Source organism: Taudactylus pleione, unplaced genomic scaffold (assembly GCF_031769625.1).
Source record: "Taudactylus pleione unplaced genomic scaffold, aTauple2 ptg000172l, whole genome shotgun sequence".
Classification (NCBI taxonomy): Eukaryota; Metazoa; Chordata; class Amphibia; order Anura; family Myobatrachidae; genus Taudactylus; species Taudactylus pleione.
The window spans coordinates 674,131-688,864 of record NW_028284574.1 but is presented as its reverse complement, the minus strand read 5'-3'; the positions used below and the strand labels follow the sequence as shown (position 1 = coordinate 688,864).

At 38.8% G+C, this 14,734-nt stretch overlaps 1 pseudogene; it reads right to left on the bottom strand.

Annotated features, from left to right (window-relative positions):
* Positions 1-9,901: 9,901 nt before the first annotated feature.
* On the bottom strand, positions 9,902-10,020 carry LOC148521218 (5S ribosomal RNA; annotated as a pseudogene).
* Between the last annotated feature and the right edge of the window lie 4,714 nt (positions 10,021-14,734).

Here is a 14,734-nt window from a genome sequence, read left to right as displayed (position 1 = left end):
TCAAATGCCATGAGTTATGTTGTCAGGCATAGTAAAATGCATCCTCATTCTCAGATGTCTAAATATGTCTGCATTAAATGTGGGTAAGTAGGCAGATATTCCACTACTTACTTCATTAGGTTTGTGCTGGAAATGATCTTCTGGGGAATGTATTTACGGAGCACCTTAAGGGTTTCTAGTACTTGAATCACAGGCCTGAGTACACATGTTGGGTGGGTGGGGTTATCACATTCAATGGATTCCTTCAGTGTTAGTGAAATCTCTAAGGTTGGAGGAGTTGGTGATATCTTATATGGTGTTGATGCTCACATTCTTCCAGAGGTTACCACTTAGACTACAAGAACAAAATCTAAAACTATGGGGTAAATTTACTTAGAATCAAGTTTGTGTGAGTTTTAGTGAGATTGCATTCTCACGTGAGTTTTGGCAGTTTTTTCATCTCGCAAATTTACTAAAGACAAACTCGAGTTAGTTTGGAAGTGAGTTCTCTTTTTTTACTGTTAAAACTCATCACCATCAGCCAAAATAGGAAGTACTTTAGATAAAAAAGAAGCAACTCGCAAATTTACTAAGAATCATGTTTTCAATCTCATGTGAGATTGTAGCACACTCACTGTGAAATAGAAATTTCAAATAGACCACCTCCTGAGCTGTGAGTTTGGCAGAAACATACACAGATCAGTGTGATTTGTATGTTTCTGCCTGTATACCTAATATAAAGTGTTTTTATTTAAAAAAAATGACATAGTGTCCCCCCAAAAGCATAACCAGCCCCAGACTAGCCAGCCAATTTTGGTTCTTAAAATTATGGGGAACAAAATGAATATGGTTCTACCATAATTTAAGAACCAGCACCAGGCAGCAGGGTCAGACCTGGTTTTAAATATACAGAGTAAAAAAATGGCGTGAGGTCCCCTGTATATTTAAAACCAGTTCAAGACCCTTTCTAGCAGGGGACTGATGCCACAACCAGGGGAGCCCTTTCACTGGGCCCCCCAGCTGCAGCACCACGAATACCAGCATGCGGGGCATTACGGGCCCACTGGCACTTGTAGATCCGCAACCAAAGCAATACGTAAATAAACACAACATACACTGTGAAAGTATAATTTTATTATAACATACATGCACACTCACACTCACTATCACATTCACTATCACACATACTCACCTAGTACCCAAAGTAATCCATACAGGTACCTATAAAAAAAATCCATACTCACCTCTGCTATGGTAGTTCACATCCTCTTCTCCAAGTAGGCATCCAAAGGGTTAAAAAAATACATGATTGTACCCGAATCCAAGCGGACTGAGTAAAGGTATGTGTGTGAAAACATACCTTTACTCCACGCAAATGACTGGGACACACATGTGCCCCATCAATGAAGGAGCCGCCAGCCAATCAGCAGGCATCTCCTGTGGAGCAGCTTGCTGATTAGCTGTATGCAGTCAGCATGTGTCCCCATAGACTTCAATGGGGTGAAATCTCCATTAAAGTCTATGCTGGGACCCGCTACATTGTATCATTGATGTAACCACAAGGTTAAACACAATTAGCACAATTAGTGCTGGTTTTAATTATAGGGGTATCCCTATGCACATTATTACCCCCTATAATTAAAATCAGGACTGGCCCTGCAGCCTGGTGCTGGTACCTTATTTACGGTGGCACCCTACTCATTTTGTTCCCCGTAATTGTAGGTACCAGGACAGGCTGGCAAGTCCGGAGCTGGCTAAGCTTTAAGGGGGGGACCCTATGTCATTTTTAAAAAAAATATTTAACCTGTTTTTTACAGGTCTTAGCACACAAGCAGCTTACACATATCTCACTGATATGTGCATGCTGCTTGCTCAGGTGAGTTTTGAAGAGAGAAAACACTGCAATCTCAGGTGAGTAATCTCATCTTAACTCTCCTTAAACTCTCCTCTAAACTCTCCTCTAAACTCGCAATTTGAAGGAAAAAATTTGAACTGCTTCACCATTGAAAAACTCACTTTGAACTAAACTCACTTCTTAGTAAATTTGCGAGTTGTTAAAGGGAGCTCTCACCCGAGTTTTGGTGAAGCAAAGTAAGTTTAAAAACTAAAAAACGTGACCAAATTTGATTCTTAGTAAATTTACCCCTTAGGGTTCTATTTACAAAGCCTTGGATGGAGATAAAGTGAATGGTGTTAAAGTACCAACCAATGAGCTCTTAACTGTTATGTCACAGTTAGGAGCTGGTTGGCTGGTAGTTTATCTCTGTTCACTTTATCTCCAGCCAAGGCTTAGTAAATAGACCCCTGAATTGGATATGAAATCTAAGCAATTGATAAAGATATGGATTTAGGAAAAGCTGTGCTTTACTATAAAAGTGCAACTTTGTGATGTATTGAAGAAATATTGGCCCTCATTCAGACCCACTCGCGAGCGGCTGTCCACTCGCAAGTGGGTCGACGAGCGAAGGACTTTCCTTCGCTCGGAGTGTCTCATCAAAGGGGGCGTGCTGTCGATGGTGACTGACAGCACGCCCCCTTTGGTTGGCGTGCCGGGGGCGTGCCTGCCAGACGGAGGCGTTCCCAAGGGAACGCCTACCGTCTGAAGCCGGCCCCACTGACATCACTGGTGATGTCAGTGGGAGTGATTTTGGCTCTGATAGAGCCAAAATCACTCCTGGCCTTGCGGTTGAAAAACCCAACCGCAGGCTTTTGCTCGCAGTTTCGATGGTCGCGATGGTCAAGACCATTGCGACCATCATTTTGCACGCTCATATATGCTGTGGGTGGTGACCCACAGCTATACGAGCGTCCAGGAGGACACTCAATATTAATGGAGGTGGGCCCTGATGCAGAGCGAGCGCTCTGGTCAGAGCGTCCGGCTCTGAATCAGGGCCATTGTTCTGAATGGACTTTTTATCAAACCTTCTAAGGGGAACAAGTGTAGACATTGCCCATAGCAAGTAATCAGATTCTCCTATAATTTTATAGAATGTACTACATAAATTATATCAAGCCATGTGGTTGCTATAGGCAGCTTTTCCTCTTTAGAAGGGTTGATACACAGGGCCGGATTAACCATGGAGCAGATGGAGCTGCAGCTCCAGACCCATCATCAAAATAGGCCCACCGTCCACAGCAGCATCTTCTGTAGATAGGAAAAATGTTCTTGTTACAGGCTGCCTGAGGCCGTCTGACCTCTGCCAACTGAAATCCCGGTGGGCCGTCCACATCCCCCTCCCTGGTTAAACTTCAAACACTAAGCATAGCAGTGCCCTGGTATCCTGCTTCACTAGCCTAGCCCTCCCTGCGCCAGTATGTCTCGGCGCTTCCTCCGCGCCATGTGATGTTGCAGCGCGTGACGTCACATACAGTAGGTGCAGCCCCATGCCCCCATCAAAAGGACTAGTAGCCGAGCCCGACCTCAGCTTCGTGAAGGCAGCTCAGTTTTGTGACTGGCTGTCCTCACACTGAAGTGTCAGGCGTCCTGTGTTTGCTGCTGATCAGGTGTCCTGCAGGCTGCTTGCTGAAGAACAGGGTGTCCTTCCCTTCAACCTGAGCCTCAGACAGTGCCTTTGTAAGAGGTATGCAGGTGCTGACAAAATATTTTAATATAGTTTGTTTGAACCAGTTTCATGTATTTGTGGGCTATTTGTTGTGTCTGTGAGTGTGTATATAATATATATATATATATATATATATATATGTGTAAGTGTATATATACAATATGTGTATATATATAATATATATATATATATATATATATATATATATTCACATAAATGCATATATTTACAGTATGTGTATACTGTATGTATGCATATATCTGTGTAAATGTGTGTGTATGTATATATATATATATATATATATATATATGCATAGAAAGGATGGCACTCATCAGTAGATTGCAGATTTTAATGTTCAAAGAAAAAGGCATACATGCAAGGCGACATTTCGGTCCAGTACACAGACCTTTCTCAAGCAGTCAAGTCTCAAGCATATAGCGATTACCAGGTAGAGGTCCCCATCAATAAGATCTGCAATCTACTGGTGAGTGCCATCCTTTCAATGCACATTATTGCTGGTGAAAATGGGATATTGGAGACACAGCTGATGTGCACCCCCCTGATGTGAATGTACTTTCTCTGATGTGAGTGCTGAACCCTGGAAATATATATAAGTAAGTAATGGTGGCACTGGGAGACTATGTAGATTAAAAGAATGCCTTTATTTCCTACGTTTCGGAGATGAAGCCGTCATCAGGGAAGCAGGGCTAATGAAAACATATAAACATATATACACACTTAGAGCATTACCTGATTGTCGACAGCTGTGGAACGCCACCCTCCAACATCCCCGGTAAGATTCTCCACAACACAGTGCACGGATCCCCCGTTGACATCATCAGTATGCGCCCCACAGCTACCCAATGAGGTTGTACAATAGTAGTCATGGCAACCCGATTTGTGTTGGTTGTTATTAATCCCAAAAAGCTTGAATTAAAAACAAATTACAAACACATGAACAACTTAAAAAATGGTATATAAACAAAATATTAATCACATGATTGGCCCAATAGGTATTTGTGGTGATCATATCATCATATCAAAACATCACTATTATAAAAAATATTGCAGTCCTAGGTTCTCATGTTGCTCTCATTAAAAATATGCCCACGATAGGACGATACAGTGTACCCTTTTGCCACAAATGAATTTCAATTCTAAATAAATGCTCCATAGACTAAGTCCTATTAGTAATTGAAGAAGCTAACAGGAGCTTACAAACATAAAAGTTAAAATCGTGATATTCGAGACGTGCAATAAATCCAGCTTGATACAGGATCCCACTAATAAATGGTTGGAGAAATTAACAACACAGGTGGACCAATACAAGAAAGACCTGATTAAATTCAAAAATGACAAATTTAGTAAGGTACAATTAGATTACTAACAACATAGAGTGTACCAATGGGCTAATACCACAGTGACAGAAGGCCCAAGAAGAAAAACGTATAGAAATTTCCGACAATATAAACCATACAGAGGCGATTCCACCACTTCTTTAAGTGATACTGATACGCAACCATCTAGCTCCACTACACAAGCGCACCCTTTAGGGGTTACTACTCGGGCAGCTCTAAACAAAAGTCCTGGCAGAGGACGAAGAGAGGCAGGCAAAATCAAAGGCAATTCCATATGATGCCCACCCAGGGGCAAACAGACTCAGTATTCAACTTGTCCAAGACACCTTTAACAATATTGGAGAAGAATATTTTATCCAAAGGACTTTCTTTTTTACCAAACAAACAACATGATCCATTTCAATGGATACTGGACATGTTTAAACTGGATAGCACCTTATGTTTGAAGGAACACTTTGGAAAATTGCAACCTATAACATCTACTAAGACAGGAGACCACATACCCCTTGCAAAAACTATTACCGAGATACAAATTTGATCCTACATCGGTCAGTTCTTCAATAAAAACATTCTCCCGGATACTAGAACAAGATGGTTCCAAGATGGACACTACCTACAAATTTAGCAATAACTTATCTCAGGATGAAGTTCAAGCATTAAAGAATTTGAAGAATAGATCTGATATAGTTATCCATACCACGGATAAGGGGGGAGCAGTAGTAATTCAGGACCTTACCAGCTATGACACTGAATGTTTAAGACAACTTAATGATTCAAAGGTATACCAACTAATGTCCAAAGACCCTACTAAGAGTTTTAAACAAGATTTAGATACACTCCTTATGGAGTCAGCTAACGAGGGTATCATTTCATCTGAAATACAACAAGCGCTGATAGTAGAATACCCTCAGGTACCTATCTTTTATACTGTACCAAAAGTACATAAAAATCTACCTTGTCCCCCTGGTCGTCCGATAATATTGGCCAGGGGGTCACTGTTTCAAAAAGTAGCAGTGTATTTATATAGTTTTCTCAATCCTTGTGTACAAAAAATCCCTTCTTATTTAAAAGACACTACGTCCTTGATCAATATATTACAAACTAAAGGTATGTTCCCTAATACTACATCATTATGCATTGCAGACATCATTAGTCTATATACTAGCATACCACATAATGATGGTATGAGAGCAATACAGAAGTTGATTAAAGACAATGCAGATTATAAAGGTCCCAATATTAATTTTTTATTAAAATTATTGGAAATGGTACTGACAAAAAATTATTTCCTGCATGATAATCAATTTTATCTACAATTAGCAAGCATATCGATGGGGTCGAATGTGGCCCCATCCTACGCAAGAGCGTATATGCATATGGTGGAGCAGCAACTGTTTTGGGCAGTTACATCCATATATAATCATCTGAAAGTATATCTACGTTTTATAGATGATTTATTGATTATCTGGGAGGGTGATGACCAAATGTTAAGGGAATTGTTGGAATCCCATAATCGTTCAGGATACACTGCCCAGTTTACTTATAAAATCAGCCCCTATATTATTAAATTTTTGGATGTGAATATTTCCTTAAGGGAAGGTAAACTGTCGACAACTTTGTATGTGAAACCTACCAATAGAAATACCATGTTGCGAAATGATAGCTTTCATCCCCTAGCACTCCGTAAGGGGTTACCATATTCTCAATTGTTACGCATAAAATGCATAATTAGTGATGAACATCAAATGGAAGAGGATATGCAACAGATGATACAGAAATTTCAGATGAGGAAATATGATAAAAAATGACTGGAGGACACAAAACAAAAATTTTTAGCAATCCCGAGAGCTTACACATTGATGCCCAGACAAAATAGGGACCTGTTACAACACACTATACCTTGGGTTAACACATTTACCACCAGAACTAAAACAGTGGTAAAAAAGGCCAAGCAATTATGGCCTTTGATAAACACCAATTCAGACTTGCCTTTGTTATTTAACTCCAGAATGATGCCTAGTTACAAAGGATTATCAAACTTACGGGGCCAACTAGTCAAATATGATATAGCGCCATTAAAGAAAAAATTACATAAAACTAATTTTTTAACACAAAAAACAGGATGTTATCGTTGTTTGGGGTGTCTAACATGTAGATTTATGTTAGTAGGAGATTCATTTAATCACCCACATTCAGGAAAGAAGTATACTATCGATTATCCCTTGACATGTACGTCCCGCTTTGTGATTTACCTATTGACATGCCCGTGCAGGTTATGTTATGTGGGTAAAACCCAAAGCCAATTTAAGGAACGCATGGTGAATCACTGGTTAGCCATAAGAGCTGCATTAGCCACAGGCAGTAGTGACCAACCGGTCGCACGCCATTGCATAGCAGCCAAACACAGTGTGGCCAGTATTAGATCTAAAATTATAGATCACATCCCCAGTAACATCAGAGGGGGTGATATCAATAAAATGCTCTTGAAATTAGAATGCAGATGGATTTTTAAATTAAATACGATAGCCCGGAAAGGGTTAAATGAGAACCTAGGACTGCAATGTTTTTTATAATAGTGATGTTTTGATTTTCTTGCTTTTTTGATGTATTCTGCAGTTAATTATCAATATTATCAATATGTTCACCACAAATACCTATTGGGCCAATCATGTGATTAATATTTTGTTTATATACCATTTTTAAATTTGTTCATGTGTTTGTAATTTGTTTTTAATTCAAGCTTATTGTGATTAATAGCAACCAACTCAAATCGGGTTGCCATGATTACTATTGTACAACCTCATTGGCTGCGGGGCACATCCTGATGGTGTCATCGGGGGATCCGGGCACTGTGTTGTGGAGCATCTCACTGGGGATGTCAGAGGGCGGCGTTCCACAGCTGTCGACAATCAGGTAATGCTCTATGTGTGTATATATGTTTGTATGTTTTCATTAGCTTTGCTTCCCTGACGACAGATTCATCTCCGAAACGTAGGAAATAAAGGCATTCTTTTAATCTACATAGTCTCCCAGTGCCGCCATTACTTACTTGCATAATTGGGTTGCTGACCCTTGGAAGGCATGGGAGCACAAAGACTGTTGTATGACATACAAGTGCCGGATGACTGGAGATATATATATATATATATATATATATGCAAATAATAAATGAATTCAGCACCAGTACCTTAAAGCAATATATAAACTGCTGGTGTATTATGCAAATGCAGGTAAAAGCCAAGGCTTAGACCAAGGGTGTCGGCTCCTATGTCAATAGTTTGTAGTGTTGGTGAATACACTACCAATCAAATTAAGAAAGGGAGTTTATTGACTGTGGGCGACCAACCTGCTAGTAATGCATAGTGATATAAATAAATATATACAAAGTGCTAAGTGCAAACGTGCTTAAAAATCAACCTGAGCAAAGAATTAAAATCATAAAGTGCTTTGTGCTTCAAGCAGCCTAAACAAATGAAGTGCTTAGTGCAATATAATTGATTTTAGCAGCATAAACAAATACAGTGAAAAGAGAGGGCTAATAGCATAAAAATATATTTAATAGAATTTGACAAAAATAAAATGTACACAATAAAAATAGACACTGTGGTTCCTAATCAGGAGTGACCACCAGAGGCAATAAATAAGCGATAAAAAATAAAATCAATTTCAGAGGTAAAAGAAGAGTTTTAGCTTATCTGAAAAAATGGATTTGAGAGGGTCTGGATGTAAGTCTCAAGGGCAAATAGTAAGGTCCCAACGCGTTTCGTCCGTTGACTTCTTCCTGGGGATGAAAGTTGAGGAATGGTGATCACCTATTTATACACCTTCTCCTCCTTCTATTGGGGACTAAGAACTTCCGGGTCACAGTTCAAATGTGCATCCGGGTTAAATTACACGAGCTATAAACTGGCTCAGAACTTTAAAGGGGCACCTAATATCTAGGCGTCTTTAATATATAATAGCCATGGCGTTTAAAACCGCTTCCTTAAAGCCTTTTATTTCAGCCATTATGTTTTGGAATGGTTATATGCCTCCGCCCTATCATACGTCTGCTTCCGCCAGGCTCTTGACATCACGTCCGGTCAGATGTCCCACTCCGGGATTGGCTGGTGTGCGCGTCCTATCCTCCATTGGCCCTGCATCATAACCGGTCATGTGCCTTGCCGCCAAGTGTCATCGCGCTACCATCCTCCCGCTTGTGTGATTGCATCATACGTCCATGTGACGTGGTCACGTGTACTGCTCCACACTTCCTCCGGCCATGTTTCTTTGTTGTGCGGTTCAATTCCTGCACATTCATCAACACCTGTGGGAAAAAATAGATAACTTCCGCCCTTAGTTGCCGTCACTGCTGACCATCAGTTTTGGTGCCTTTCAGTCATATTGGGACGGGTCTAGAAAAAAATAATAAAGGCAATGATAAATAAGCGGATCCATACACTTATGCATGGAGCTGTCCACCACTAATAAGAAATTTTTTATACTTATTGCAAATCATCATATATTATGAATCATTATTCTATATGCCAGCCATAAAGAATTAGATATGCAAGTTTAAAAGAAAACATTAGTAATTAGTAAGGCTGAAATACAGCTAATAGACGCCTAACATAAATGATAAGTCATCACTAAGGTAATCATAGGTGTAGATTAAACTGAAACAGTTGGTAATTTTAACCCTTCTTGTTTCAATTGGGAGGAGAATGAAACTAATGATAATAGGGTCAAGAAGTACATGTAAAGGCTAAAAGGGAAAGCTCCTCTTGTTAGAATTCACACGTTGTTTAATTTTCCAAGTATATAGAAAGATAAGAATTTCTTTCTGGAATAAAGGTTTCTGATTAGTTGATACATAAAGTCCTTTCTTTGCTTCTTCTTCTTTCTATTTCCTCACTCTTCTCTTTTTGTCTGTTTCATCTTTTTATTTTCACGTGAGACTGGATTACGGTTTTCAGGTAAGTGCCTTCATGTGCTGGTAGAAGGAAAGCCTGGGAACTTTTAATACTACAACACCTGGTATTCTCAGGAGGTCCCCCATCCCTGTACTAACCAAGCCCAGTTGTGTATAGCTTCCAAGATCAGACGAGATTGGGCACATGCACACTGGTATGGTAGTAGATATTTACCCGGCTCCTCACCGTTACATATTCACATAAAATGAAGGAAAACACACATCTACTACACCTGGAATTCCTTGGGGGTCCCCCTCCCAAGTACTAACCAGGCACAATTCAAATTACCCCATTTAGGCACCCATCTGCAGATGGGAAATGATGTTATAGTACTAGAAGAAACCGATTTGGTACATCTCAGGACTTCTTCTTAGAGGAATGGTGCGATCTCATAGTAGTCATTGAAACCTTTGGGGACCATTGTATCAAGAGTGAAAATCCAGTACATCTCGCGTTTAGACAGGAGGTTTCCTAGGTCACCCCCTCTTTCATTCAACTTGACGTGTTCAATGGCCTTGATGTTCAGGTCTCCCGGATTGGAATTATGTTTTTCAGAGAAATGTTTAGACACCGCATGGCCTTCCACTTTATTCTTGATATTCCTAATATGCTCTTGGACACGTATTTTTAATGTTCTTTTGGTTTTGCCAACATATTTTAGTCCGCAAGTGCACTCCAACAAATAGATGACAGATGTTGAATTACAGTTCATAAAACTTTTTATGGGGAACTCTTTAGAACCTGCTGAATTTAAAAAAGATTTTCGCGTGGGATTTTGGTATTTGCATATATTGCACCTTCCGCACTTATAGCTACCCTTGCAGCTTAAAGTGCCATTCCCCCTTTGCTTATCATTTTTGCGCAAAAGGCTGGGTGCTAATATATCTTTTAAGTTTCTTGTCTTTCTAAAAACAATCTGTGGTTTCGGTGGAAGATTCTCCTTTAAAACAGGGTCCATAAGGAGAATGTTCCAGTTTTTTCTCAAAGATCTCTTTATTTTGTTGTCATGTCCATTGAACGTAGTAATGAATGGAACCAGATCAGTCTTGGACTTCTTCCCCTTGTACTCCAACAAGTTGTTTCTATCCAAAGATTTGGTATTGTTTAAGGCTTTTGCGAGGATCTCCTCAGGATAATCTTTATCTCTAAATCTGTCCGCATATTGTTCCAGTTGTTCATGGAATATTTTTTGGTCACTACAATTGCGTTTGATTCTGTAAAATTGGGAAAAGGGGATGTTCTCCTTCCAGCTATTTAGATGACAACTTTTAGAATGCAAGTAACTATTGGCATCGACATGTTTAATAAAATTCTTAGTGGAGATTTCACCTTCCTCTCCTGTTAAAACCAAATCTAAAAATTCAACAGATTTATGGTTAAAATTAGAGGTAAATTTTAAATTCATGTTGTTGTTTGAAACCATAGATGAAAACTGATTAAAAACTTCTTCTTGCCCTTGCCAAATAATTAAAATGTCATCTATATATCTTTTGTAAAAGATGATATTATCTCTGTAGGGATTGTTACTATAAATATAGGTTTTTTCCCAACATCCCATAAACAGATTCGCGAAACTTGGAGCAAAAGTAGTTCCCATTGCCATGCCACAGATTTGTTTATAAAATTGGTCTAAAAATGTAAAATAATTATGGTTCAGTATAAAAGACATGAGGTCACATAAAAACTCCTTGTGCAGGAGGTCCACATTTCCATTCATCTCTAAAAATTCTCTTGTAGCATTAATACCTTTAGTGTGTTCAATACAGGTATATAATGATTGTACATCAATTGTGACCCAATTATATTCATCTCTCCATTGTACCTCTTTCAAAGACTGTAATACATTGGTTGTGTCTTTCAAATACGAATCCAGCTCTTTCACATATTTCTGTAGAAAAATGTCAACATATTTCAAAAGGTGTGATGTGAGGGACTCTATCCCAGCTATAATCGGTCTACCAGTTGGCTTCTCCAGTGACTTATGTATTTTCGGTAGGAAATAAAAATATGGGGGTAATGGGGTTGTTTTTCATTAGGAATTGAAATTCCTCCTTAGTGATAATTTTATTGTGTAGTCCATAGACCAAGAGTGGTCTTAATTTGTCCGATTGAAAAGATTGAAAGTTGAAGAGGGTGTGATGAAGAGTAAGGAAAAGAAATTCATCAGGGACAAGAAAGACTATGAGATGAATCTAATTTAGAATTGGAGCAAGTTTAAAAGGAATGAAAGGAATGGACCAAGAGTAGACTCCTGGGAAAAACCTAGCTGGCGAACAGTACCCCCAGAAGGAGGAATAGCTATAGGAGACTACAGGAGGAGAAGTCTCATCCCTTGGAGGCAACCAGTTATATGAAGAATAGATTTTCTACACTCCAAAGAACAGATTCCAACAGTGATGGTGAACTTTTTTTTATCCCCGGGACAGGATCACCCATCCAGCAACAGAAAAACTGTACTCAGAGAGATTACTCATCCAGCGTCACCATTAAAATGAAGGTACAGAGAAGAAGAGGAAAGCGGGGAAACAGGAGGAAGAAACCTAAAAAGGAGAACCCTCCAATAGATCCAAAGGATAAAGGTATCTTCAACCTCTCACAACATGTTTTACAGAAACCTGAAATTTCCTTACTTAGTAAAGGACTGTCTTTTGCACCCACTACCAGAAGAAGTTTGACGTATTCATAGACCTCAATAAATTTGTTCGAAACTTAACTCTGAAGAGACATTTTTTAAAGAAAGAGGATGCACCAATTCGAAACTGGAATGAGAATGCATCAAAATCTGGGCTGAAGGGGAAGTCCACCTTTTACCCTGTTGAATCTAAGGGCAGTCATATCAATGTATTTCATGAGATGGTGAAAAAGGACTTATGTGAGCAAGAGGTCGGAAAAATTAAGAAACAAAATTTGAATTGTCAAGAGAAGAAAGCTTTGAAAGCATTGAGGAATAACTAAAATATTGTTATTAAACCTGCTGATAAAGGGGGGGGTTGGTGATCATGGACCAATCCTATTATATTGTGGAAGCAAATAGACTCCTTACTGATACAGTGTCATACGAAAAAGTAGAGAGAGATCCAGTAGAAGAATATACAGACGAATTAAGACCACTCTTGGTCTATGGACTACACAATAAAATTATCACTAAGGAGGAATTTCAATTCCTAATGAAAAACAACCCCATTACCCCCATTTTTTATTTCCTACCGAAAATACATAAGTCACTGGAGAAGCCACCTGGTAGACCGATTATAGCTGGGATAGAGTCCCTCACATCACACCTTTCGAAATATGTTGACATTTTTCTACAGAAATATGTGAAAGAGCTGGATTCATATTTGAAAGACACAACCAATGTATTACAGTCTTTGAAAGAGGTACAATGGAGAGATGAATATAATTGGGTCACAATTGATGTACAATCATTATATACCTGTATTGAACACACTAAAGGTATTAATGCTACAAGAGAATTTTTAGAGATGGATGGAAATGTGGACCACCTGCACAAGGAGTTTTTATGTGACCTCATGTCTTTTATACTGAACCATAATTATTTTAAATTTTTAGACCAATTTTATAAACAAATCTGTGGCACGGCAATGGGAACTACTTTTGCTCCTAGTTTCGCGAATCTGTTTATGGGATGTTGGGAAAAAACCTATATCTATAGTAACAATCCCTACAGAGATAATATCATCTTTTACAAAAGATATATAGATGACATTTTAATTATTTGGCAAGGGCAAGAAGAAGTTTTTAATCAGTTTTTATCTATGTTTCAAACAACAACATGAATTTAAAATTCACCTCTAATTTTAACCATAAATCTGTTGAATTTTTAGATTTGGTTTTAACAGGAGAGGAAGGTGAAATCTCCACTAAGAATTTTATTAAACATGTCGATGCCAATAGTTACTTGCATTTTAAAAGTTGTCATCTAAATAGCTGGAAGGAGAACATCCCCTTTTCCCAATTTTACAGAATCAAACGCAATTGTAATGACCAAAAAATATGCCATGAACAACTGGAACAATATGCAGACAGATTTAGAGATAAAGATTATCCTGAGGAGATCCTCGCAAAAGCCTTAAACAAAACCAAATCTTTGGATAGAAACAACTTGTTGGAGTACAAGGAGAAGAAGTCCAAGACTGATCTGGTTCCATTCATTACTACGTTCAATGGACATGACAACAAAATAAAGAGATCTTTGAGAAAAAACTGGAACATTCTCCTTATGTACCCTGTTTTAAAGGAGAATCTTCCACCGAAACCACAGATTGTTTTTAGAAAGACAAGAAACTTAAAAGATATATTAGCACCCAGCCTTTTGCGCAAAAATGATAAGCAAAGGGGGAATGGCACTTTAAGCTGCAAGGGTAGCTATAAGTGCGGAAGGTGCAATATATGCAAATACCAAAATCCCACGCGTAAATCTTTTTTAAATTCAGCAGGTTCTAAAGAGTTCCCCATAAAAAGTTTTATGAACTGTAATTCAACATCTGTCATCTATTTGTTGGAGTGCACTTGCGGACTAAAATATGCTGGCAAAACCAAAAGAACATTAAAAATACATGTCCAAGAGCATATTAGGAATATCAAGAATAAAGTGGAAGGGCATGCGGTGTCTAAACATTTCTCTGAAAAACATAATTCCAATCCGGGAGACCTGAACTTCAAGGCCATTGAACACGTCAAGTTGAGTGAAAGAGGGGGTGACCTAGGAAACCTCCTGTCTAAACGCGAGATGTACTAGATTTTCACTCTTGATACAATGGTCCCCAAAGGTTTCAATGACTAATATGAGATCGCACCATTCCTCTAAGAAGAAGTCCTGAGATGTACCAAATCGGTTTCTTCTAGTACTATAACATTATTT